The sequence below is a fragment of the Lemur catta genome, chromosome 15, assembly GCF_020740605.2.
Source record: "Lemur catta isolate mLemCat1 chromosome 15, mLemCat1.pri, whole genome shotgun sequence".
NCBI lineage: Eukaryota > Metazoa > Chordata > Mammalia > Primates > Lemuridae > Lemur > Lemur catta.
Window position 1 is genome coordinate 25,949,078 of NC_059142.1, and position 27,095 is coordinate 25,976,172.

At 38.4% G+C, this 27,095-nt stretch overlaps 1 protein-coding gene, 1 non-coding gene and 1 pseudogene across 15 annotated transcripts in view; 2 read left to right on the top strand and 1 right to left on the bottom strand.

Moving 5' to 3' along the window:
• The window catches only part of BCAS3 (BCAS3 microtubule associated cell migration factor), a 553,048-nt gene that overhangs the window by 52,600 nt on the left and 473,353 nt on the right, over positions 1-27,095 (top strand). The gene's annotated exons all lie outside the window — the stretch shown is intronic.
• LOC123621377 lies at positions 3,336-3,397 on the top strand. Its single transcript, XR_006729107.1, has one exon. It is a non-coding gene; the product is annotated as a U7 small nuclear RNA (small nuclear RNA).
• Positions 18,317-26,466, bottom strand: LOC123620165 (annotated as a pseudogene).

Consider the following 27,095-nt stretch of genomic DNA (forward strand, 5'->3'; position numbering starts at 1 on the left):
TTTTCCTCCAAGTGTCCATTCCCCTGCCCCTCCTCCCCACAAGATAAACTCTTAACTCTGTCAGTTGAGATGGAAATAGGTAATCTTAACCAATTCAATATGGTCATTCACTTTCTGCTGTGGTTTTGATTTATCTTCATCCTCTTTGATCTCAATTTAGCCTCTGCCTCTGCTGGCTCTTTCTTGAAGCCCTTTTCTCTCTTGGTTTTCATGGCATCTTTCTTCCCAGATCCCTTCCTTGCTGACTGTGCTGTCTTTGTTATGTTTCTGGCTTAGCTTTCTTCTGTGGGTATTCCTCAAGTCTCTGTTCTCATGCCTTTGCCCTTCTCAGTTATACTTTACTGCCTTGGAAAGCTTGGTTTTCACTATTATCTCTGTTGTAGATGACTGTTCTTTGCATCTCCAGCCATGTCAAAAGTGGAATTTTTGGCTTTTAACCTTTCATCTCCACTTTAATAGAGAATACTTCTTAATGTGTTTAAATAGTATATATGTTTTATATTTATTTTAAAAATTCAAATATGTTTTTGTATTAATATGTTGTTTAGATGGCTAAATTTTGGGTTCTTTAATACTTCGAGCTTTCTAAAGGTTATATTTTTTCATTAACTTTTCTGTGTTCACTCAAGAATGTTTGCATGTGCACTAAAAACACAATCATATTAATCATGTTTGGATATTTTAAAATCTTTTTAAGAAGAAAATACTTTGTTTTTGTTTTTTTCCTTTTTTTTTTGAGACAGAGTGTCGCTTTGTTGCCCTGGTTAGAGTGAGTGCCGGGGCATCAGCCTAGCTCACAGCAACCTCAAACTCCTGGGCTCAATCAATCCTTCTGCCTCAGCCTCCAGAGTAGCTGGGACTACAGGCATGTGCCATCATGCCCAGCTAATTTTTTCTATATATATTTTTAGTTGTCCAGCTAATGTCTTTCTATTTTTAGTAGAGACGGGGTCTCGCTCTTGCTCAGGCTGGTCTTGAACTCCTGAGCTCAAACAATCCACCCGCCTCTGCCTCCCAGAGTGCTAGGATTACAGACGTGAGCCACCGTGCCTGGCGAGAAGATATTAAAATATTTTAATTATATTGTATTTTTAAAGGTAATCCTGAAGTGGAAAAATGTTACTTATAAGACTTCTTTTAGCAGTTACTTTTCTAAATTTGTGAAAATGATGTATACTAAAACTTATGACAGTGTGATTGTGCATAAGTAATTTAATCATTAAATTTGCTTAAATGAAATGGGGAGGGTGGAGGAAACAAGGCTACAATATCTTGAGTTATGTGGAGATTTTTTCCCTTGCTATTCAACTATATGTCATATACAGATTTCAGCCCTGTAGCTGTCTGTTTCTCCTTCATGTGATCACACACACTCTCTTTCTGTTTTTTGTTTCATTTTTATTTTGGTGAAGAAGATTCTAGACCATTCTTTTCTGGAGAGTTTTTAGAATGGCCAGCTTTTTCTTTTTGAATGGCTGGAATCAAGAACTTTATTACTAAAGAACTTCTGATATGTCTTTGTTTCTTTTGTATGTAATTCACAGAGGCAGACTTTTCTTTCTCGTTTTATTTATGAAGTGCTTTTGTTTATACTTACTGATGTTCAACTTTTCTCAACTTTTAACGCAGAAATACTTCATAAAAGTATCTAATATTAGTATAATTTTTTTAGAAGTAAGTTTAGTTTACTTTCCTATTTAAAAAAGATTTCTTCCTCCTCTATAATAAGCTTATTTAAAAATATATTAGATTTAAAATATTGTTTTACGTGGGTAATTGTTCTGTATGACTTGAACAAATCTCTTGTATGTAGCTTTTACTGTATTTGATTAATTTTTTAGATTTTCTTTTTAAAGACTAGTCAAGTGTAGTAGTGATAAGGGGGGAAAAGAGTAGAACGAGGAGTTGGATCTGTAACTGACTGTGAACGACCAATTGCTATAACTCACTGCCTTTGGACCAGCCTTTTAGATTTTTTTTTTAATGTTATACATGCCGCTGATCACATAGAACATAATGGAAAACAGCAATACCCCACAGCTCTCTTTTACCCATTTTGCTTTATTCCTTCATTATGATAGAAGTAGCAGCTTCCTGAAAAAGGATATGTGGGAAATCTTGTCTGTCTGAAGATTTCTTTATTCTTCCTTAACTCTTGATTGATAATTTGGCTGGGTAACAAATACTTGTTTGCAATAATGTTACTCAGAATTTTGAAGGCATTGGTTTACTGTTATGTTGGAGACTCTGAGGCCATTTTATCACCTTTTTCTTTGTATGTGGCTTGTTTTTTTTTCTGGGAACTCAGAATTTGGCTTTGCTCCCCATGTTCTGAAACTTTGCAGCCTTGTGTCTTGAATCATATATTCCCTGCCTCTTTATGACCACAATCAATAATTGATCACTTTCATGTCTGGTGTGGTGGCACATGCCTGTTTTCCCAGCTACTTGGGAGGCTGAGGTGGGAGGATTGCTTGAGGCCAGGAGTTTGAGTCCAGCCTGGGGAACATAGTAAGACTGTATATCTTAAAAAGAAAAAAAGAAAGAAAGAAAGAAAAGAAAAGAAAGAAAGAAAAAGTTTCATTACTTTCTTAATTAGTATAGATCTGCTTTAGAATTTTTTTCAATACATATTCCAGAAAGCTATAATAATTGGTATTAGTATATCAGATAGAAACTGTTACTAACCATCTTTCAAATCTGCCCTTCTAGTTGGAACTTAATTCCAACTAAAATAAATTCTCTTATTCATTACTCTAAGTAGCCGTTTTGGTTTTTAGCACCTCACTTGTGTAATAAAATATATCAATATGTATATTTTAATATACAAGTAAAATTTTATATGGTTATAGACTTTATGCTCATCAATGTTATTTCTGAGGAAGAGAATCAGAGGAGACTTTTACTTCAATATGTTTTTCTTTTCTTTATTTTTTTTTCAGGGATAGCATTGATGGCAATGTTTTTTATTTTCTTAAAGTAAGGGCCATGTAGGGAGGCTGAGGCAGGAGGATCACTTGAGCCCAGGAGTTTGAGGTCGCAGTGAGCTATGATGGTGCCACTGTACTCTAGCTGGGGTGACAGAGCAAGACTCTGTCTCAAAAAAAAAAAAAAAAAAACAAAAACAACAGGGAAGGACCCATGTAATTCTAACCACTGAAAATATTTGTTATAAAAATTCAAGTAATACTGAAATATGGGAAGTGAAAATTCTCGTGGTCCTGTTTTAGCAGAGATAAACCTGACTACCTCTTTCTTTTCTTTTTATACTTCCTCAGATATTGAGCATGTACTGTATGGTCTATATTAATAGTTTATGGTATATATTTCCAGTGTAGTGTTAGAGCTCTTTTAGAATTTATCTAACTGGTTTTCCATTTCTCACTGGAAGACCCCCACAAATTTAAAAAAATATATGGTACATATTTCCAGATTTTTTCCTCCGTAACTATTCACATTTGCATACAACTTGCTCATATTAGTATGTCTCAGGCCTGATTCAAGTTCTTTACATGTATTACACGTTTTCACCAATGTGTGGGAGGGTGTGTGTGTGTGTGTGTGTTTTTCCATAACAGTTTATACTGTGAACATTGTTTCATTTCAAAACTTACGAATTTCTTTCATTATTGCTAAAAATTATGTAACATTGCATTGTGTGGGCATTTATATTGTTTTCAACTTTTTCCCTATTACTATTAATAAGTTATGTTGTCATACACTTCCATGTATGACATTTCAAAAAATATACAAGGAAATTGTTTTAGGATAACTCCCAGATGGGGAATTTCACAAAGGATCTATATACTTAAAATTTGGATACCTGTTGTAAAATTGCCTCACAGAGAGGATATATCGACAACTATATATGAGAATTTCTTTTCTCCTTATTCTATCCTATACTGGCTATTATGAATATTTTCAATCTTTTCCTATCTGGATGGCAGAAAATCCTACTCATACATAATTTTTTGGTCCTTGATTACTAGGGAGAGTAGAAAATCCTCATATTTTTGCTATTCCTTGATACCATGTTTGTTTGTATACTTTACTCCTTATTGGTTTGAGCTCTTTATTAAGTTTCATGGTGAGAAAGTCCTTCCGTATTTCCTCATGTCTAATTTTAATTATGACTTTCCTTGAAAGTTTAAAAATTTTTTTATTTTGTTATCTTTTTTTCTTTTACATTTTCTGTATTGTTTATCATAAAGAAGTAGTTCTTTCCTTGCTAGTCTCTGATTTTCATATATTTTGGAGGACATTTCTCTTTCAGTGTGGACTTTCCCCTACTCTAATGTTAGCTCTTTGAAATAACAGGAACTGTGATTTCTCATGTTTGCATTCCTTTGTGTAACATGTGCCATATGAGGGGTACCCCGAAATGAATTTATTCAGTATTTCATAGGAGATAATATAGAACTCTACTTCTTGTAACGTGTTGTTTATCTATTATCAGTGACCAAAGGATGCTGTTTTTTAATACTACTAGAGCTTATAATTCTTAGGAATTACATTAGTGTTGTTTCCTTATTGCTCACAGATAAAGACATCGTTTTGACCTTGGACTATTTCTTAGAAATGCATGTTCAACTTTATTCTTTATCATTAGGAGTTCAGTGTCCTGAACACCTGAACGTTCTCCAAATATGGATGTTTTAGAACAAATTCTTATAACTCAGTGTGGTTATTCTGAGGATAGAAGGACTCTTTGAAGGTACAGTTCCCTGAAGTATCTATGGGCCACATTTATGGCACTCATCTCAAAATCCTGAGCAGCAACTTGGTTTATTTCTTCTAGATTATTTCAGCCTCCTCACCTGTAAATTAGAATAATAGTACTTACTTGAAAGGTGCTATTATTTTTAGTTCTGCTATCCAAAGAAGTCACAATTGCACATCTTAAAATGTTAACACTACATGTTTAGTATTTTTCTTTTCTTTTTTTTCTTTTTTCCTGCAGTCCTTTGAGAACTATAGTATTTTTCTTAAGGTAAAACTACCTATTTTATTTTTTTAGACAAGTTAAATGTAGTTTTTATCATGTTCAAAAAATAACAATTTGATTTTTTCCAGTTATATAAAGCCAGAATTTATGATTAGTTTCTCCAGAAGGTGTTGCTGTATTTTTTTTTTTTTTGGTGTAAAATTTTACCTCTGCTCAAACAAGTAAATCATATAATACACACGTGCGCGCACACACACACACAGTTTGTTCAGTCAAAACACTAGCAAACCTCCAAAAGTAGGCCAACTGACAGTTGCTTACAGTCATCATCAGTATGTTGCAAAGAAGAGGAAACAGGCTTATTGACATTTTAAATGGCTAAACTATGAGATTTAGGGCTTCTCTAATGTTTTCTGCTCTAATTACTTTTCAGTTTGCCTTGTGTATTGTGTATTTTTTTCATAACACCTAGTCTTTACCATTGAGGTCTTACTGCCTGTGATCATTTAGGTTTTTAAAATATTTTGCTAAGTCTGTGATTTAGGTAAATTGTAACTTGGGAACATATGTTTGGTTCATATTAAATTTCTTTGATGTTTTTGGTAAGAGAACAGTGTTTCTAAGGGAGAATGTCTGCTTTAGCAGTGCTGCTTTTTTAGTTTTGGTGATGTCATGCATGGTATTGGAATTGAGAAATTATTCTAAAAGTGTTCTCAGTTTATAACTATCTGAATCCTGTCATTAGGGCCTTTTCCTGTGAGAGCTACAGAGAGGATTTTGAACAGAAAAGAGGGAATGAATTTATAAATTAAGTGAATTATATATTGCTTGATATTTTTCAGATGTCATTTTAGGTTGACATTATCATTATAATTATATATTATCACCACTTTACCACTATTCTACAAGGTAAGTACTATTATTCTAATTTACAGGTGAGGAGACTTAAATTTCAGAGTGATTAAGTGACTGGCATAAAGTCATAAAGTTGATAAGGAGTGAAATTGAAATTTGTACTTTAAAGCTCATCTCACTTAGGCCTCACAGTCTCCTAGTATATGATTTTTCCATTACTACAGGGAAACACTTTTACCAAATCCAGGTGTTTCTAGGCTACCTCGCTCACTGCAGAAATCACACATTTGTATATTCATTGAAATATGTAAAAAGTAATTATGTTTCTGTTTTTCCATTTTGAAGGTCGAAAATACCTTCAATTATCTCAGTGTCTTCATTAATTTGGAGCCCTTGGTTGTTTAGTCTAAGGATGACGTACAATGAAAATAGTCAATATGGGGACCAATATATAGAGAAGCCCTTGGCCTACATTACTACATGTAAATTTTAAACTGTTGGTGTCGCGCCGCACTCGCCTGCAAGGACGACGCAACAAACTGGAGTTCTTCCAACAGCAGTTTAATGAGGCATCTAGTCTAGTTACATGGCGAGAGACCCCGAACAGGAAGGACAGTGGGCTTATATACCATTGCAGGTAGTCGTGGCGGGAAGTGATTGGTAGAGGGCCCTGACAAGGCTCCCAGCAATGATTCTATTGGCTATGTGCTCACCTGTAATCAGAGACCGCTCCCAACAGCTCCCCCTTTTGTTTTGCAACACAAGCTTTGGGGACTCCAACCTCAAGGTCCGGATCCAGGGGGTGGAGTCCCTGAAGCAGGTGCAAAGGCCACCGTCTCCCGTGCAATGAGCAGAGACTCTGGGAGGTGCAACGGCTGGTAAGGGGGTGACACGCCACAATCTGGTGCAATGGGGAAACCCCTCAGAGTGCATGGGCCATGTCACGCTGTGCGAGAGGGGAGGCGGTCTTGACCTTCGGAGCGTAACATTTGTAGCCAGATGCCAGGGGATTGACCACACTCGAGGGTGGCTAGGGCTTGGGTAACCACCACTCGGTCCCTGCGGCGCTGTGCACGAACGCGCAGGAACCCCCAGATCACGAAACCTGCTCCCAGGATCCCCATGAACCCTAGGGACCCCAGGCCAGCCCAGTCCCGAAGTCCTCGGACTATTGACTGAAATGTAGGAAAGAGACCATTGGTCACTGTCAAGTCCAGGCGTGTGGAGTTAATGTGGGTGATCTCCAATTGCAACTGCCGGGTCAAGGCGGTAAATTGACTAGACCAGTGTCCTGTCAACATAGCAGATAATTGACGAGACTTGTTGGCCGCGGCGGTACCGCGGTAATGCATAGTCCTGTGAAACGCCATTCGCAGCCCAGCTGTGCCAGCTGCCATAAGGCATCTATTTGCTCCTGGACCAAGTCCACACGTTGGTTCAGTATCATGATACCACCCTTCAGATGCGCGTTGACGGCGGATTGTGTGTCCAGAGCTGTAGCCACAGATGCCGTTAGGTTCAGCGTCTGTGCTGTCTGAACAGAGCCTACCGCTGCAGCCGTAGCGGCTGCCAGTGCGGCAGTCACTGCCAATGTGGAAATTACAGCTGCAGTAACGCCAAAATCTCTTCGCTGTCGGAAAAGGGTCAAGAAGCTAGGAGCCTCCACCGGCCAAGGAATATGCCGAGGCATAACGGGCAACAATTGCCATGGACTGGCTGGAGGCATTCCAGCAACGGGCATAGGAGCAGTTTGCCGTGGAGCAATTGAGAACACCAGGACCAGAGGGAGTAGCAGTGATCTAGATAAAAGGGGGCCAGAGGCAAACAGGTGTGGAGGGGAAAGACAGATTACGCTGCTGAATAGCGTGGACCGACGTCTCAAATGTTGAGGAGGAGTTCCATGTAAGATTGGCAAGGCCCAAAGAGGCATTAGTAGCGAACAGCCGGGGGAAGATCTGGGCATCATGGGTCACCGGCATCGGTCTCGGGAACACCGACAGGATGGCCCAGCGCCGGTCCGTCGTCACCGATGCGGCCAGCAGCAGAAAGGTCAGGAGCAGCAGCATCCCCGGCAGCGGACGCCCCATCATCTGCATCCTCCACATCCGCCAACCGCTGCACTCGCCGCGTTAAGCGTGCCGGGACCCACACTGGATCAGGAGTGTCCTGTGGGAAAACACAGACAGCTCCCCTGGACCGGCTCACAACCGGATCCGGGCCTTTCCATTTGTTAAGCAGGACATCCTTCCACAAGACCTGCTCTGATAAAGGGGAACCGGGGTTGGCGTGGCGGTCCGCAGCAGAGCGCCCCTGATCATCCAGCAAAAGAAAATTTAAAGTGAACAAGGTGAGAGAGAGCACAGGCTTAGGGGTACGTAAGCCCAAAGGGCTTGTCCCCGTCTCCCCCTTTTGTTTTTTGAGATAGGCCTTCAAGGTGCCATGGGCACGCTCTATGATACCCTGGGCCTGGGGGTTGTAGGGAAGGCCCGTGCGGTGCTCCACGCCTAGGCGTGTGCAGAATTGACGAAAAGCTTGTGAGGTATAGGCAGGGCCATTGTCAGTTTTGATAACCTGAGGTTTACCCCAGGCAGCCCAAGCCTCTAAGCAGTGGGTGATGACATGACTTACCTTTTCACCTGTCAAGGGAGTGGCATGAATTATGCCAGAGCAGGTATCAACAGAAACATGGACATAAGAAAGAGTGCCAAAGGAGGAGTAATGAGTGACGTCCATTTGCCACAAGTGGCGCATGCGGCTGCCCGCGAGAGGCCAAATTTGAGACGTAACGTCAGTGAAGGAGTATGGTATAGAGAATGAAACTGGCGAGCTGCCTCCAACGGAGAGCCAACCCAATAAGCGTGAGTGGCATGATCCGCCAGGGCATTGCCGCGCCATGGAGCCCGGCAAAAGGGAATGGGCCCGAATGTGCGTTATAAAAAATGGGGACCGGCGCGAATGGATGGCAGCACGGATAGCACAGAATAAGGAGAACACCGTGCTGCGAGAGTTAAGAGAATGGGCTGTTTCCAAGTGACGGACAGCCTGAACAACATAAACGAGGTTCCGCCCTCCATATTTAGAGGGGCGGATCCCGCAACGGGAAAAGGAGGGGCAGTAGCGTACGGGGGCGGGCGATTACGCTCCGCCTCATATCTAGCCGCCGCCTCCTCCAGCTCCGCCTTCTCCTGCGGAGACAGCCCCTCCTCCGCCTCGCGAGAACGCGAACGGGAAGAAGAGCGAGACGATGAAGAAGAACAGGAAGAAGAAGGACAAGAGGAAGAAGAGGAAGAAGAGGAAGCCGACATGTGGAGGGAGGCCATTTTGAGAGCCACCTCCTCCATGTCCCTTTCAGGCGGCGGGTGTCCCCGCCGTTCCTGTTTACCCGCGGACTTACGTTTCCTTTCCGGCCTTTTCCTCGGCCGCCCCGGCCGAGCCGGACCCACTTTGCCTCTCTCAGACATACTATCTTGATAATCACTGAGTACTTGCTGACCTTCCCGGACCGGACCGCTGCAACGGTCGTCCTCTAAACAGGAGCGCACCAGTGCCCACACAGGGAGAACACACTCCCAAAGGGGACCAGACTCTCGGGCACGGCGAAGGTCCTGCTCTAGCTTATCCCAACTCGGAATCGTTAAAGACCCCGAGTGGAGAAACCATGGGGCCACCCGGTCCACGTCCTGCACAAAATGGCGCAGGACACGGTCAGGGATACGAAGCTCCCGGGCGGCCAGAAGACCCCGCAGGGCCCGCAACAGGTGACAACTAGGAGAGTTCCCCATGGGGTAGGTCACAAGCACCCGGTGCCGGCGTCAGAAGAGGGCAGGGGTCCAAAATAAAGCCGCCCCAGCTGCTGTGGTTCTGAACTCACCTCCAAAGAGGTCGTCTCCGCAGGTGCGAGAAGTTCCCGGGTTTCGGCACCACTTGTCGCGCCGCACTCGCCTGCAAGGACGACGCAACAAACTGGAGTTCTTCCAACAGCAGTTTAATGAGGCATCTAGTCTAGTTACATGGCGAGAGACCCCGAACAGGAAGGACAGTGGGCTTATATACCATTGCAGGTAGTCGTGGCAGGAAGTGATTGGTAGAGGGCCCTGACAAGGCTCCCAGCAATGATTCTATTGGCTATGTGCTCACCTGTAATCAGAGACCGCTCCCAACATGTTGGGATAAGTATGTCACAAAGACAGCAATGGCCTATTTAAATTTCTTACACCTTAAATCAAATCATGCCTTTAAAAGAAATGTTGGTTCCCTTTAACATGACTTGGAATAAATTATTAAAAGTACATCAAAAGGGTTGGTGACTGATATCTCAAATCAGGTTTTTTGAAAGGGTGTAACATGAAGCAGGTAAATTCTGTGTGAGCTTAATGATTCTGGCCCAAAGATGAAATGAGTCTTCTGTTCATTTGGGTAAATACCAAGGAGCATGATTTGAGCATTGTATGGTAAGCGCATGTTTAGTTTTGTAAGAAACTGCAAAAGTGTTTTCCAAACTGGCTTCACCATTTTGCATTTCCACCAGCAATGAATGAAAGCTCTGTAGCACGCATCCTCACAAGCATTTGGTGGTGTCAGTGTGCTGGAATTTGACCATCTTATAGCTGTGCAATTGTATCTTATTAAACTTCCAATTCCCTAATGATATATGATTATTTTCTTTGTTGTGTCTCCCTTCCTTCCTCCTCTCCTCTCCTCTCCTCTCCTCTCCTCTCCTCTCCTCTCCTCTCCTCTCCTCTCCTCTCCTCTCCTCTCCTCTCCTCTCCTCTCCTCTCCTCTCCTCTCCTCTCCTCTCCTCTCCTCTCCTCTCCTCTCCTCTCCTCTCCTCTCCTCTCCTCTCCTCTCCTCTCCTCTCCTCTCCTCTCCTCTCCTCTCCTCTCCTCTCCTCTCCTCTCCTCTCCTCTCCTCTCCTCTCCTCTCCTCTCCTCTCCTCTCCTCTCCTCTCCTCTCCTCGAGACAGCCTCTTGCTCTGTTGCCCAGGTTGCAGTGCAGTGGTGTCGTTACAGCTCACTGCAACCTCACACTCCCGAGCTTAAGCAATCCTGCCTCAGCCTCCTAAGTAGCTAGGACTATAGGTGTGCACTACCATACCTAGCTAATGCAGTGTCTTTTGCAAAGCATATTCAAATATTTTTTCTTTCTCTCCTCTACATGGATTTTAGCTTACTTGATACTGTTTCTCAACTCACTGATGCTCTGTGTTCATTTTTTTAGTCTTTTTTCCCCTCCTCTGTTTCCAGTAGTTTCCATTGATGCCTCTTCATGTTTCCTATTTTCTGTCTTCGGCATTATCTAATGTTGTTAACCTATCCAGTATAACTTTCATCTCAGACACTGCATTTTTTATTTGTAGTGTAGACATGTATGTGTGGAGACAGAGACAGATCTTCCATGTCTTTTTAACATGCTCACTTTCTTCTACTTTCTTGGATAGAGTATGTTTATCACAGCAATTTTTATATCTATCTGATTCTATTAATTGATTTTTCTCATTATGGGTTATATTTTCCTTTTTTTTTGCATGCCTTGAAACTTTCGTTTGTATGCCACACTGTAGATTTTATGTTCCTCAAGCTGTTTTGTATTTGTTTAAATATTTTTGGGCTTTGTGCTGGTGCATAGTTAAATTACTTGGCAATAATTTGATTCTTTTAGTACTTTAGCCATTAGTCTAGAGCAGGGGTCTGCAGACATTTTCTTAAAAGGGTTAAATATTATAGTAGGTATTTTAGGCTTGTGGGCCATGTAGTGTCTGTCCCAACTATTCCACTATTCATTTCTGTCATTGTTGAGTGAAAACAGCCATTGATAATGCTTAAATGAATGGGTAGTGAGTTGGGGCATTCATAGGGCTTATGTTAATTGTTTCTCTTGTCTTGGGCTGCCTGTTGTTGAATGTCTGAAAACCGTTTTTTCATACATTTTATGTTTCTTAAGTTTTTCTGGCAGGGGGTAAATCTGATACCTGTTACTCCATTATGGCTAGATACAGAAGTTCAGTATTTTTCTTTGATTCTATATTTTGGATAATTTTTCTTAAGATTACTTAGGATACTACTTTGGCATACAATAAAAGCTTTTTGTAAATAAAAGAAATAAATTTGAAATTGAATTTTATTTGTAAGACAGTTTAAAAAATGTAATGTATTTTTGGAGAAGTTAAATCTCAAATGCTTTGAAAGATACAAGCATTACAGAGAAACTTTTGGAGGTATCATAGCATTAAGTGTGTTCTTTCTGGTGCTAGATGTACTAGCAAAAGAAAATGATAAAAACACCAAGGGATTCTTTTATTTCTTTTGATCTCGTGAATAGGTAAAGGAGTCTTAAACTTTCCTTCTCTTAACTATCATCAAGGGACTACTATGATTCTTGCCTTTCAGAGACTGGCATCCTTTTTTTCCTCTTTCCCCATGATGCTTTTAGTCTTAAAAATAAGAAGTGTAGGCCTTTGTTGTTATCATTTGAACTATCTTCTTGGCACTTACTGTTTAACCTAGTTTTCATTGAATTTGTTCCTTTTGTTGATGTTACTGTACTTTGCAGTTTCTATGTATATATGGGTTTACTTGGGAATATTTTGGAATTTCTATTTTTTTCATTTGTAGAACATGGAAATAATCTAATTTGAAGCCATATGAATTTATAGAGCTTTATTAGTTAGCAGCAAGAACCAGACACATGAACTAATAAAAAATACCTCCTAATTTTAAAATATGGAAAACAAAAACTGTGTGTGTGTGCAAAGGAATGATAAACACAAGGTTTAGGGTAGTGACTACCTGATAGCGGGTGACAGGATTTAATATATATGAATTTGTATAAGTAAGTGAACAGTACTGGCAATTTTTAAACTTTTCATGAGGTTGATAGGTGTTTATTATTAAAATATAAAGAAGAGGTCCGTGCGTTCACCATTGAAGGGAAATGAACCAAGGTTTATTAATGGTCTAATTCTTTGTACTCAGTGCCCAAGGTGGAGAGGAGAAAGATGCAAACAAGAGACATGGAATATGGCAATCTTTATTGGGTTGGAAATAAAGAATTAGAAATGTGAATTAGAGATTGAAACAAAGTTTAGAGTGAAGAATTGAAAGAGAGACTTATTTCTCTCTGTATGTGTTTTGCCTTGAGAATTTTTCTTTGTATAAAGTTGGGTTCCTTAATTTGCTAATATTTTAAATTTAACAGTATTAACTCAGTTTTGCACTTTTGAAGTACTCGTGTGGGTGCGTCTGTGTGTATTTCTTTTCCTCTCTAATCAATATGACTGCATATGTAGACCTATAATAATATCTGCTTGATATTTTTATTCATATTTTTGAAAATGCCACTGTAATGAAATGATCTCATGTTAGTCATTTAAACTTTATACGTTAGTATTTATAGCTTTTAAAATGTAAACAATGGCCTTCTTTAACCTACCTTTTGGGAATATCATGAGAACAGATGAAGTAAAATACATTTAAAAAGTTTCTGCTGGGCCGGGCACGGTGGCTCACGCCTATAATCCTAGCACTCTGGAAGGCCGAGGTGGGCAGATCGTTTGAGCTCAGGAGTTCGAGACCGGCCTGAGCAAGAGCAAGACCCCGTCTCTACTAAAAATAGAAAGAAATTATATAGACAGCTAAAAAAAAAAAATATATATATATATAAAAAATTAGCCGGGCATGGTGGCACATGCCTGTAGTCCCAGCAACTTGGGAGGCTGAGGCAGGAGGATTGCTTGAGCCCAGGAGTTTGAGGTTGCTGTGAGCTAGGCTGATGCCACGGCACTCTAACCCTGGCAACAGAGTGAGAGTCTGTCTCAAAAAAAAAAAAAAAAAGTTTCTGCTGGGCACGGTGGCTCATGCTTGTAATTCTAGCACTCCGGGAGGCCGAGGCAGGAGGATCACTTGAGGTCAGGTTCGAGACCAGCCTGAGCAAGGGTGAGACCCCATGTCTACTAAAAATAGAAAAAACATTAGTCTGCCATGGTGATGTGCACCTGTAATCCTAGCTACTCAGGAGGCTGAGGCAGGAAAATCACTTGAGCCCAGGAGCTTGAGGTTGCTGTGAGCTAGGGGGATGCCATGGCACTCTAGCCCAGGTGACAGAACGAGACTCCATCTCAAAAAAAAAAAAAAAGACTAAAAATTAAGGGTGACCAGCATATGAGGAGTCCAGAAGTTTCCTGCTAAGGAGGGTTGACTTGAAAGTTTTATCTGTTGCATTCTTTCAAATAGCTAGTAGCACATTGTGAGACCTAATAATTGTTGCATTAATTATTAAAATTAGCTGCTGTATTTACATAATCGTTATATAAATTTTGTTATTTTACCAACTTTTAAACATGACAGTTCTAGAATTCCTCCATTTTATCTTTGTTCATGATAATAACTACCATTTCTTGAGTACTTGGTATGCTCAGGGTAGGTATTATCTCCACTTTACAGATGTGGCAGTTGAAGATCAGAATTAAGGTTATAAACCAATTAATTGTGAAAGCTAGGTTTGAAATCCATGCCTATCTGACTTAAAATTCTACACTTTCTATTTTCTATATTACTGCTTGCTGTTCAGATCAAGTGTTGTGACTAGAAAATATCTTAGTTAGTCTTTCAAAATTCTACATTAAGGCTTAACATACGATAATTAAACTTGGGGCCTGAAATGCATGCATATGTATATTTACATACTTGTGTACATAAAAATAGATATTTCCAGGGGGAGGAAAGGATAAATAGAGCACACAGGGTTTTTAGGGCAGTGAAAATACTAGATATGAAATTGTAAGGTGGATATGTTATATATATTTATTCAGACACACAGATTAGAATGTGTACAACACCAAAAGTAATCCACAGTGTAAACTATGGACTTTGGGTGATAATGATGTTTCAGTGTAGGTTCATCAATTGTTCAGTCAACAAATGTTGGTAATGGGGTAGACTGAGTCTGTGTAGGGACAAGGGGATATTTGGGAGATATCAGTACTTTCTTCTCAATTTTACTTTGTACCGAAATAAAATAATATCTTAAATAAAAAGATCTTTCCTAAGCATCTTATGATTTTTGGTACTACAGTTCTATTATCATAATATCTAGATAATAGATTTCTCATCATTAACTTCCTGTTTATGTTTCCTGGGCATCTTTGGTCTAAACTAAATGTATCCCCCCACATCCTCAGTATATGGGTGTGTGTGTGTGTGTGTGTGTGTGTGTATGTATATATATAAATATATGTTTCTATATTAATGCAAATTATGAGATAATACCGTGTGTATGGTTTGAGACTAATTCTACTTTTTTAGTTTATTTCTCATTTTATAGCATTCTCTTTGAATTCTCTAGAGTTCTTTATGGGCATCTGTAGTGTACAGTGAGAGTTGGCCACACAAAGTTTGCTTAAATATGGGGGCGTGGATGAGATATGGCTGGGTGAACATAGAAATGAAGTGTAATGTAAAGCAGTACTCTGCTGTAGAATGCCAGGAAAGTATGTTTACATCTGGAACATGGTCACAATTCTATATTAAATAATGCAGTCAGGCATGTAGTATGCCTAAGTTTAAAAGCGCTTTCATTGAAGATGTTAGTCATCTAAAGAACTATAGCCTTTAAAATTTGAGAATATGGAGTAAAGAAAAGGTCTCAATATAAAATAACCAACTTTTTAAAAATTAGTGAAAATACTTAGTGTTGATGGGATGTATTGTTAAAAATTTGGGGAGAAATGTGAATTTTAAAAGCATTTTTGGAAAGTAACTCAGCAAGCGATATTTGCTAAATAAAATATATCTAGCAATTCCACACATGCCCTTTATGTTAGTAATTTCATTTTTGAAAGTCTATTTCATTGGAACAAAAGTATTAGTATATTTATAATAATCTTTATAGTCAGAGAGTCTGAATGTACATCAGTAGGAATAGTTAAATAAATTGTTATACCCATATATTATGAAACTATTAAACACTGAGTTAGATGTGTATTTGTTGACCTGGAGGGATTTACATGAAGTATTGAGTGAGGAAAAAAGATGCACAGCAATACATATGCTGTGATCCCATTTTGTAAAACAAGTATGTAAAAAAAATCTCTTCTCGACATAAGAATGGCTAAAAAACGTATGAAAAAATGCTCAACATCCCTAATCATCAGGGAAATGCAAATCAAAACCACAATGAGATACCACTTAACTCCGGTGAGAATGGCCTTTATCAAAAAATCCCAAAACAACACATGTTGGCGTGGATGCGGAGAGACAGGAACACTCATACACTGCTGGTGGGAATGCAAACTAGTGCAACCCCTATGGAAAGCAATATGGAGATACCTTAAACAGATTCAAGTAGACCTAACATTCGATCCAGCAATCCTATTATTGGGCATCTACCCAAAAGAACAAAAAACATTCCATAAAAAAGACATCTGCACTTGAGTGTTTATAGCAGCACAATTCACAATTGCAAAGATGTGGAAACAACCCAAGTGCCCATCAATCCACGAATGGATTAGTAAACTGTGGTATATGTATACCATGGAGTACTACTCAGCTATAAGAAATAACGATGATACGACATCTCTTTGGTTCTCCTGGAGAGAGCTGGAACCCATTATATTAAGTGAAGTATCCAAAGAATGGAAAAACAAGCATCACATGTACTCACCAGAAAACTGGTTTCCCTGATCATCACCTAAATGCACATCAGGGAAGGATACCAATTGGATATCAGACTGGGATGGGGGGTGGGGGGAGGGGATGGGTGTATGCCTACATGATGAGTGCGATGTACACCCTCTGGGGAATGGTCATGCTTGAAGGTGCAGACCCGGGGAGGTGGGGGGGGGGAGGAGATGGAGGTATGACTACATGATGAGTGCCAGGTGCACTGTCTGGAGAATGAGAATGGACGTGCTTGTGACTCTGACTCGGGGGAATGGGCGGGACATGGACAATGTATATGACCTGAACTTATGTACCCCTATGATGAGCTGAAATTAAAAAAAAAAAAATCTCTTCTATATTTAACAGCATACAGTCAGCTCCCATATCTGTGGATTGCACATTGATGGATTCAACCAATGTTGTATCAGAAACATTCAGGGAAAAAAATTTTGTCTGTACTGAATATATACAGACTTTTCCCCCCTTATCATTATTCCCTAAGCAATACATTATGACAGCTATTTAATAGCATTTACATTGGATTAGGTAGTATAAAGTAATCTAGAGATGATTTAAAGCACATGGAAGGATGCATATAGGTTATATGCAAATACTATGCCATTTTACATCAAGAACTTGAGCACCCACAGATTTTGGTATCTGAGGGAGGTCCTGGAACCAATCACTCACCAATACCAAGGGACAACTGTGCATGTTTTTGTTCATGGTTGAATGACTGTACATAAAGTTATAGAAGCAATTTCAGGGTATTAGTAAATGCTTACTTGGACATATTGGCAGAATGTTAAAATATATATAGTATGTGTCAAGGAAACTACATGTTTCTTACTGTAAATATGTAAACATTTTAGTTTGCTCATTGGTGAGACTAATGAACATTAATTGACTTTGGTCATGTCAAACTGTGCTCATGTTTGCAGTTCAGCAATTAAAATGAAACAGAGACTAGTTATTCCAAGTGCTTAGTCTAAGGTTATTTTGTTTTTCAGTTAACATTTGTCTAGGAAGGTCAGGCTACAACTTGTTAAAGCTTTATGTTTTATATTGGCAATCACTTTTAATGTTGAAGCAATTATTTGCAGTGAATTGGATTACTTTTTATCCTAATTTGTATGTTTTTCAACTTTATTTTTTGAAAGGCATTAAACCTCTATAAAGGTAAAAAGTATATAATAATGAACACCTGTATATCTGTCACCTAGACTAATTATTAATATTTTGTCACATTTTGGACAAAAAAAGTAAAAGCCCACCTCTTGTCTTACCACTCTAATCAGCCACTGTTAATGTTATGCAGTTTATATCCTTTGACACTGAACATATTTCTTACTTGCTTAAATTTTTAAATGCAGGCTTGATTTATAGTTGGTAAATGCATAGATTCATGTGTTACAGACTGAGTTCTGACAAATGTATACACTGTTATTATAATCTATACCTCTTTCTACAAAGGTAGCATTTTCATCACCCGTGAAAGTTCCTACATACCATTTCCCAGTCACCCTCATCTCTCACGGAGGCTTCAGTACTATTCTGATTTCTTTCACCTCAGAGAGTAGTTTTCCTGGCTTTTACTGTTATTGTTGTTTTTGTTGGCACCAAAGGCATATCCTAGCTTTATTAAAGGGCCTGTGCTGCAGAGTCATTATATAAACACAAAAAGTCCCATTAGTTTAATAACACTGAAAAACCCCCAAAATGAAAAACTGAGGCCAGGGGCATAAGGAGCCCTGCTCAAGGCACCAGGCCTGGCCGCAGGGTCCTCGGTATTCCTGTTGCTATGAGGTTGGGAGGCTGTGAATGTCCTGTGGGAGCCTCTGTTCACCTGGGTCGTGGACTCTTACTTTTTCTGGGGTGTGCTCAGCTTCTGCATGCCCCAGATCTTGTCCAGCAAGCCAGAGATGAAGGCCTCAGTGGGTTTGTAACAGTCAACCAGCAGCTCTTTGACCCTGGAAGCCCAACTATCGTCACTCTCCATGTCCAGGAGCTCAATCTGTATCAGTCTCCAGCTCTGGGATCTCCTCTTTCTGGTGGTCATAGAGGTGCATGAGCAGCTCCAGAATCCACTCCTCCAGGTTGAGGCTCTTCCGTAGCTCCTTGCAGTCACAGTTGATGGTCACCTTCCCTTGGTGCCTCACTGAGAGTGGTGCCAGGGCCCTCACCTGCAGCCCCCGGGGTCTCTGAAAGTATACTTGGGACCCTGGGCTGCCACTGCCTGGCCCAGTGGCCTGGGGTGCCAACTCCCCAACTCCCCTGCAGCAGGACACTGTTTGGCAGGGCAGGTGGTTCAGATTAGCTTAGGGGTTTTGGCTGTGGAGGGGGGGAGTGTTGCAGAATTTGGGATAAACATTGTTTTGATCTATTACAAGTAAGGCTATTATGAATATTCTCATCCAAATCTTTTTGTACCATGGAGTTACCTTTTGAGTATGCTGAGGAAATAAGTAAATCAACAATATATAACTTGAACAATATGAGATTCTGTTAAGTGCTATGAAGAAATAAATCAGGGTAAGGAGATAGAGCATGATGGAAGATGATCTCTAGAAAGGCTTTTCTGATTAGAAGGTATTTTGGCAAAGACCTAAAAAAGTATGCAAGAGAACTATGCAGATCTCTAGTAGGCAAATGGATATTTCTAACCAGAGTGTAGAAAGTACAGCATTACTAAGACAGGATTATGCTTGGCATTCTCTAATGTGGGTACAGAGTGAGTAATGTGGAAAAATGTCAAGGAGATACTGCCACCATGGTAAGAAGAGCAAGGCAGGAGTCAAGGATGTCAATAGTGTCTTTTTTTTTCCTAACCAGAAAAGTAGATGAGTGGTTTCACCATAGTAGAGTTGCCACAAACAATAATTGCATGAAGTTTGAATTCTTAAATTTTGCAGCACCATGATTAGTCCTTTGCATATATTTTCTTTTTCGATACAACAGTCCTATGTGCCCTGTTGGTACTTATCCCCGTTTTAAAGATGAGAGGATTAAAATGCTAAGGTATTAAGTAAATTAGCCTTTATCAATAATTTTGTTTGTAACTTTCAGCAGAGGAGTTGACTTTTTTTTTTTTTACCCCTTGACAGTAGCTTCTTTTCAGTGAGTAACGGTAACTAACAGAGGAAAGAATTCTGGATCAGCCTTTAGGTTCAGACACGGCATGTAGTACCACAACAGTATGGACAATTTATTTAACCTCTCTTAAGATCAGTTACTCCTTTGTAAAATGTTAGTATTTGGTGCTTTTTAAGGTAGGACAAGTCTAATCCGTGAAAGAGTACAGGGGCCTGATCATCAAAGTGAAATAGAATGTGCCACTAAACGTTAAGGGATACTTCATACACTTAATGTTGAAAAAAATAATGTGTTTAATATACTTTAATAAACTTTTTGAGGTTAATGTGGGGGCTAAAATATGTACACAATATTTTAGATATTTGAGGCAAATAGGAAAGATGTATTTGGTGATTACATTTAGGTAAAATAGTTCAAGGTGATAAGATTTATGTCCTGTTTCTCTTTCTTATTGGTTGATGGTGCTTAGAGTTTCTCCATCTGTTTTCCTATTTCTTCTTCTCTTCTCATCTTCTACTTCATATCTCTCTTCTCTGTCTCAAAAAACATTTTCCTGTTTAGATAAGAAATAAATCAGAGGATTATTCAATTCATAATGGAGACTGTTTATAGAAATTTGGTAAAAAAATAGAACTTTAGCACACAAGAACCCTAAAAAATCTAAAAATTTACACACAAAATTTATTGACAGTAGAATCAGGTTGTATGGCTAAAAGTTAGATCTGTAGAATCTGCCTACATTAGAAAGCTCACATTGAGTATAAGAACAACTTGACACAGACAAACTGATTAAATTAAACCTATCTTACAAAAATTAATTTCAGCAAAATGGAACATGATTTGAAAATGGATTAACTGAGAAAAATGAATTTAGTTGTTCAATGGAATCCTTCTGGAAATATTTTATCAGTGAAAATTCATTAGTATTAGCATACTTTTGTATAAAATCTTTATATTCAAGATATCATCCTTAACGTCAAAGGAGTAGAGTTGGGATATTTCATTATCAGTTGGATTTTTATTTGCCTCTGGATCTGCTTTTGGACCCAGGCAGAAGGTGTTCCTATTTGATGTCTTGAAATCTTTGAGGCTGATTGATGAGCTTAAACTCTTTGGTTTAAATGAGTTTACAATGGTGTGTATGGTGGGGATATTATTTAACATTTTCTGACAGGCAAACTGTTTTGAATTTTGTTGAGTGGGAGAGGAGTTAGTGACTTGGTGGGCAAGCCCATTTTCATTACTTTAATTGTGCGATTTATTAGGATTTTAAGCTTTTTATAAATGTTTTAGTGTTATAGGACAGAATTAAAAGGATTTAGAATAAAAGGAGTTTAACAAAAGGACTTTGCAACAGGATTGCAATAGTTTTTATATTTGATGGATTTGGCTAGCCGCTTTTCATTTCAATCATCATGGTACATTCTGTTAAATGCTGTAGAACAGGTGTGTGTAACGTCACTCTCTCTATTGTGCATGCAAATAAACACAGAATTTTATATATAAAAAGTTAATCCGCTGCAATTTGGAGGATTACATTATGGGAGGGTGATGACTCCATTAGGCATCATGAAGAGTACATGCTGTTTATACTGCATGAAAAAACAAGTTACTAGCTACAGTGTTCATGAGATTGTAGAATTTTTATACTAACATGTTAGAATTGTATTTATTCAAGCTATCCACAATAAAATTATTTAAAGGAGAATTAAGATTTTGTTACATTGTTTTCTAACTCTGAAACTAGAATATTGTTTATTCTAGGGCATACCCCAGTTAAATTTGGATGTTTTGTTAATAATTGTTTACTATAGACTCTGGTCTTTTCTATTTGCATGGATTTTCTAGTAGGTGCATTGCAGTTTATGCTGTTCTCAGTATAGGGCTTTTATTTTGTAGTTTAAAATTTTAGTAAGTGTCACATGGCTGACTTACAGAGGAATGTCTGCTGGATGGATCTACCTCAGTAGGTCAGTGAAAACTAATGGAGTTCTTCAATGGAAGTTTGAGAAAAGCAAACAATCACACCATTCTTGCCAGTATTATTTGCATTTTAAAACTTGATGTTTCATTCATCAAAATATCAAATTGGTATGTATAACAGGGCACAAACTGTAAAGTTGTATAGATCAGGATGTAGAAGGAAAATGGGCATTGTTAAAGGTGAAGGTGAAATATGTAGGCGTGAAGAATTGACACTGTGTAGATGAAGTTCAGTTATAATTAATTTGGAACATAAATACTGTGGGCTTGGAACCAGTTAATTTTTAACTTGTCCTTGGATCAAAAGTCATGTTGTTAATTGTGAAATCTGATTTATTTGTTTAGTGCAATCTATAGTAAGTTATGTTTGAATAAACATATTCTGGATGCATTCTCAACACATTGTCACAGATTTGTTTAAAAGATGTAGGCACTTATTGTTATATAATTCTAAAATATTTAAATATAGAGAATTTTATTCATAGACATTGGTTGTGTTTTTAGTTTTATTTTTTTAAATTTTAATCCTTTTTTAAGAGACAGGGTCTCACTATGTTGCACATGCTGGAATATAGTGGCTAATCACAGGTGTGATCATAGTGCACCTGGGCTCAAGCGTCTGGTATTGGTAATATAGTTTGGTGTATAAAATGATAGAACTTGTCTTGATTTTCAGTCTTAATTATTATAATCACACCTAGAAAGTATCATATGTGTCAAGTCATAGTCTAAATGTGTAGCCATTAACCTGTCTTCTTATAGATTAAATCTCATTATTTTTGGAGACTCCATTAAAAAGAATTGTTAATGTTACAAATGCTTTTTACCACCCAGCCTAAGAAATGAAAGAAAAAGAGTTTTGAAGTCCCCTGTCTACACCTCCCAAATGTTTTCTCCTTCTTAAACCCGTAAGAGATAAATCCCTATCCTGAGATTAGTGTTTATCTTTTTTACGTATTTATGCATTTAGTACTTAATGTACAATAAATATCTATCTACCCATCTATCTTATCTATATACATACACACGTGCCTTTAAATTTTTTTTAAAATTATGGTAGAAATCACATAAAATACTTTACTATCTTCATCATTTTGAAGTGTACAGTTCAGTATTGTTATTCACATTGTTTTGCAATAGATCTTTAGAACTTTTTTTATCTTGTACAACCGAAACTCTATACCCATTAAACAACTCTCCATTTCCTCCTTCTCCCTAGCCCCTGGCAGCTACTATTCTACTTTCTGTTTAAATGAGTGCTATGGTTTAGATGTTTGCCCCTTCCAAAACTCATGTTGAAATTTGATCCCCAGCATAGCAGTGTTGGGAGGTGGAGCCTGCTGGAAGGTGTTTGGGTGATAGAGGCACATCCCTTATGAATAAATTAAAGCATTCTCTTGGGGGTGAGTGAGTGTTTGCTTTCTTAGTTCCCACAAGAGCTGGCTGTTAAAAGGGTATGTCCCCTCCTCCTCCTACCAGGTGATCTCTTTGCACACACTGGCTGCCTTTCTGATTTCTGTTGAGTTGAATAAGCCTGAGACTCTCATCAGAGGGAGATGCCCAATCTTGAACTTTCCAGCCACCAGAAGCATAAGCCAAATAAACCTCTTTTCTTTATAAACCATTCAGTCTCAGGTATTCTGTTCTAGAAACGCTAAATGGACTAAGACAATGAGTTAATTTATATACGTGAAATTATGCAGTATTTGTCTTTTTGTGATTGGCTTATTTCATTTATAATTTTCTCAAGGTTCATTCACACTGTAGCATGTGACAGGATTGCCTTCTTTTTTAAGACTGAATAATATTCCATACTGTGTATGTAGTACATTTTCTTTATCCATCCATCAGTGGACTTTTGGGTTGCTTCCACACCTGTTGACTATTGTGAATAATGCTGCAGTGAACATACGTGTGTAAGAGGTTACTACATTTATTTTTAATGAATAAACTTATTTTTTGGAGCAGTTTTTGATTCACAGCAAAATTAAGCACAAAATAGAATTCATACATACCCCCTATCTCCACTATCTACTTCTTGCATCACGGTGGCACATTTGTTAATATTGGTGATCCTACACTGATACACCACGATTACCCAGATTCCATACTTTACATTATGATTCACTCTTGGTGTACATTCCGTGAGTTTTTGTAAATGTATAATGAAATGTATCCACCATTTTAATATCATACAGAATAGTTTCACTTAAAACTTAAAAATCCTTAAAAATTCTCACGCTCTTGCCTATTCATGTCTTCTTCCCCCGCCAATCTCTGGCAACCATTGATCTTTTAACTGTCTCCATAGTTTTGTCTTTCCCAGAATGTCATATAGTTAGAAACATAGAGTATGTAGCCTTTTCATATTGGCTTCTTTCACACCATGCATTTAACTTGCCTTCATTTCTTTTTAATGGCTTGATAGCTCGTTTCCTTTTAGTGCTGAATAATATTATGTCCTTTGGATGTATCACAGTTCATTTATACATTCACTTGCTGAAGAACATCTTGATTGTATCCAAGTTTTGGCAATTGTAAATAAAACAGTTATAAATAAACGTCCATATACAGGTGTCTGTGTGGACAAAAGTCTTCAGCTCATTTGGGTAAATACCAAGGAGTGTGATTTCAGCATTGTATGGTAAGAGTACGTTTAGTTTTGTAAGAAAGTGCCAAACTGTGTTCCAGTGTGACTGTACCATTTTGTATTCCCACCAGCAATATGAGAGCTGTGGCTGACATCTTCTCCAGCATTTGGTGTTGTCAGTGTTCTGGAATTTGGTCATTCTAATAGATGTACAATGTTATCTCATTGTTTTAATTTGCAATTCTGTAATGACATGTGATGTGGAGCATCTTTTCATATGCTTGTTGCCATGTATGTATCTTCCTTGGTGTGAGGGTGACTATTCAGGTCTTTTGCCCATTTTGTTTTTTATGGTTGCGATTTAAGACTTTGTATATTTTGGCCAACAGTCTTTTTATTAGGCATGTCTTTTGCAAATATTTTCTCCTTGTCTGTGGCTTGTCTTCTCATTCTTTTGACATATGCACCTTTTTAAACAGCAAAAGCTAAGTTATTTAGTATTATAGACAACCATTTTTAAAGCAATCCTAGCAAGGAGTTTCCTCTTTATTCCATTTTCCATTTTTAAAAAGCTGTATTGTGAAATAATTACAGATTTACAGGAATTTGCAAAAATACTACAGAGAGGTCTGGTGTTTCCTTCACTCTGGTTTCCCCAATGATTCCATCTTACATAAGTATAGAACAATGTAAAAACCAGCAAACTGGTATTGGTAGAATGCGTGTACATAGTTCTATGCCATTTTATATCACATGTTAACTACCACCACAGTTTAGATACAGAACTATTCCATCACCACAGAGATCTCCCTCATGCTACCTCTCCCTGCAGCCCTAACCCTTAAGAACCATTAATCTGTTTTCCATCCCTATGCTTTTGTCATTTCAGTATTGTTATATAGTGAAATTATATAATATGTGAAGATTTTTGAGATTAGCTTTTTCACTAGCACAATACTGTTGAGGTATATCCAAGTTGTTTAGTCTATCAGTAGTTAGTTCCTTTTTAGCATTGATTAGTATTTTATGGTATGGATGTACCATTCATCCGTTGAGGGACAAATGGGGGTGATTTAAGATTTTTGGCTATTATGAATAAACCTGCTATGAACATTTGTGTATAAGCTTTTGTGTAGACATAAGTTTTTATTTCTCTGGGATAAATGCCCAGGGACTGTGATTGCTGGGATGTATATTTTTTTGTTTTTGTTTTTTAAGAAACTGCCAAACTCTTTTCCAGAGAGGCTATACTATCTTACATTTCTTCCAGCAGTGTGTGAGAAATCTAGATTCTACGCATCCTTGCCAGCATTTGCCATTGTCCTGATTTTTTTTGTCTGAGCTCTTCTAATAGGTGTGTAGTGATAACTTATTGTGCTTTTTTTTTTTTTTTTGAGAAAGAGTCTCGCTCTGTTGCGTGGGCTAGAGTGAGTGCCGTGGCATCAGCCTAGCTCACAGCAACCTCAAACTCCTGGGCTTAAGCGATCCTACTGCCTCAGCCTCCTGAGTAGCTGGGACTACAGGCATGTGCCACCATGCCTGGCTAATTTTTTCTATATATATTTTTTAGCTGTCCATATAATTTCTTTCTATTTTATTAGAGACGAGGTCTCTCTCTTGCTCAGGCTGGTCTCAACTCCTGAGCTCAAACGATCCGCCCGCCTCAGCTTCCTAGAGTGCTAGGATTACAGGCGTGAGCCACTGCTCCCGGCCTCATCCTTGACTTTCCATCCCTGATGATTAGAATGTTTCTTTCTTTCTTTCTTTCTTTTTTTTTTTTTTTTTGTTGTTGTTGAGAAGTATTTTATTTATTTATTTATTTATTATTTATTTTTAATTTCAGCTTAGAATGTTTCTTTCCTCCTGATATAGAAGGTCATCTTTCTCATGGTGTTTGTCTTTCCTGCTTATTGGAATCAAAGGGCAGGTCACAGTGCCCTTCTTGAATCTACTGTTTTTCAGGTGCCTTCAGCTCAAAATAATCAATAGACCAAAGATGCATGTTTTGGGGGTGGCTTGTCCTAAACTCCAATAACACCATTCTCAATACAGTTTTAAGGAATTTCTATCATGTATGAGGTTGACCATCTTTTCATGTGGTTCAGAGCCATTCTGTACAAATACTTCCTGACTTTATTTTTTCTGCTTGTTTGCTGATGTTATATTAGTTCTATATCCTGTAATATTGTTGAGTTCATTTATTATTATTATGTTGACTAGGACTTACACCATAGGGGAGAATGGAAGCAGCGACACTGGGTACCCTTTTTTTATTACTGATTTTCATGAGAATACTCTAACCCATTACCTGTAATATTTGCTGTAGGTCTTTTGTAGATGATCATTTTTGGGTTAAAAAACATATTTTTGTGTTTTTTTTTTGCTCCTGTGATTAGGTACAGAATCTAACTGAATCCTTTTTCTGTGTGCTGAAATGTTAATATGATGAATCACATTAATAGATTTTATAATGTTAAACTATTACTATTACTTGGGTAAATCTAACTTGGTTATGAGATTTTATATTTTTCTAATACATTGCTATTTAGTTTATTAATATTTTATTTGGGATTTTTGCATTTATGTATATCAATGAGAATGGTGTAAAATTTTATAATTGTCCCGTCCTGAGCCACCTTTACTTAGTTTTGATATAAGGATCATACTAGTTTCATATAATTAGTTGGTGGAGTGTGGGATGGTTTTCTGATCTCATGGAGAATGTGTGTAAGATTGACAGTGGTGCCAATTTACAAAAATTCTTAAAAATGCTGGTTCAATTTTTAAATGTTTTTTTTTGAAACAAACTCTCACCCTGTTGCCCAGGCTAGAATGCCGTGGAGTCAGCCTAGCTCACAGCAAACTCAAACTCCTGGGCTTAAGCAATCCTACTGCCTCAGCCTCCCGAGTAGCTGGGACTACAGGCACACACCACGACGCCTGGCTAATTTTTCTGTCTTTAGTAGAGATAGGG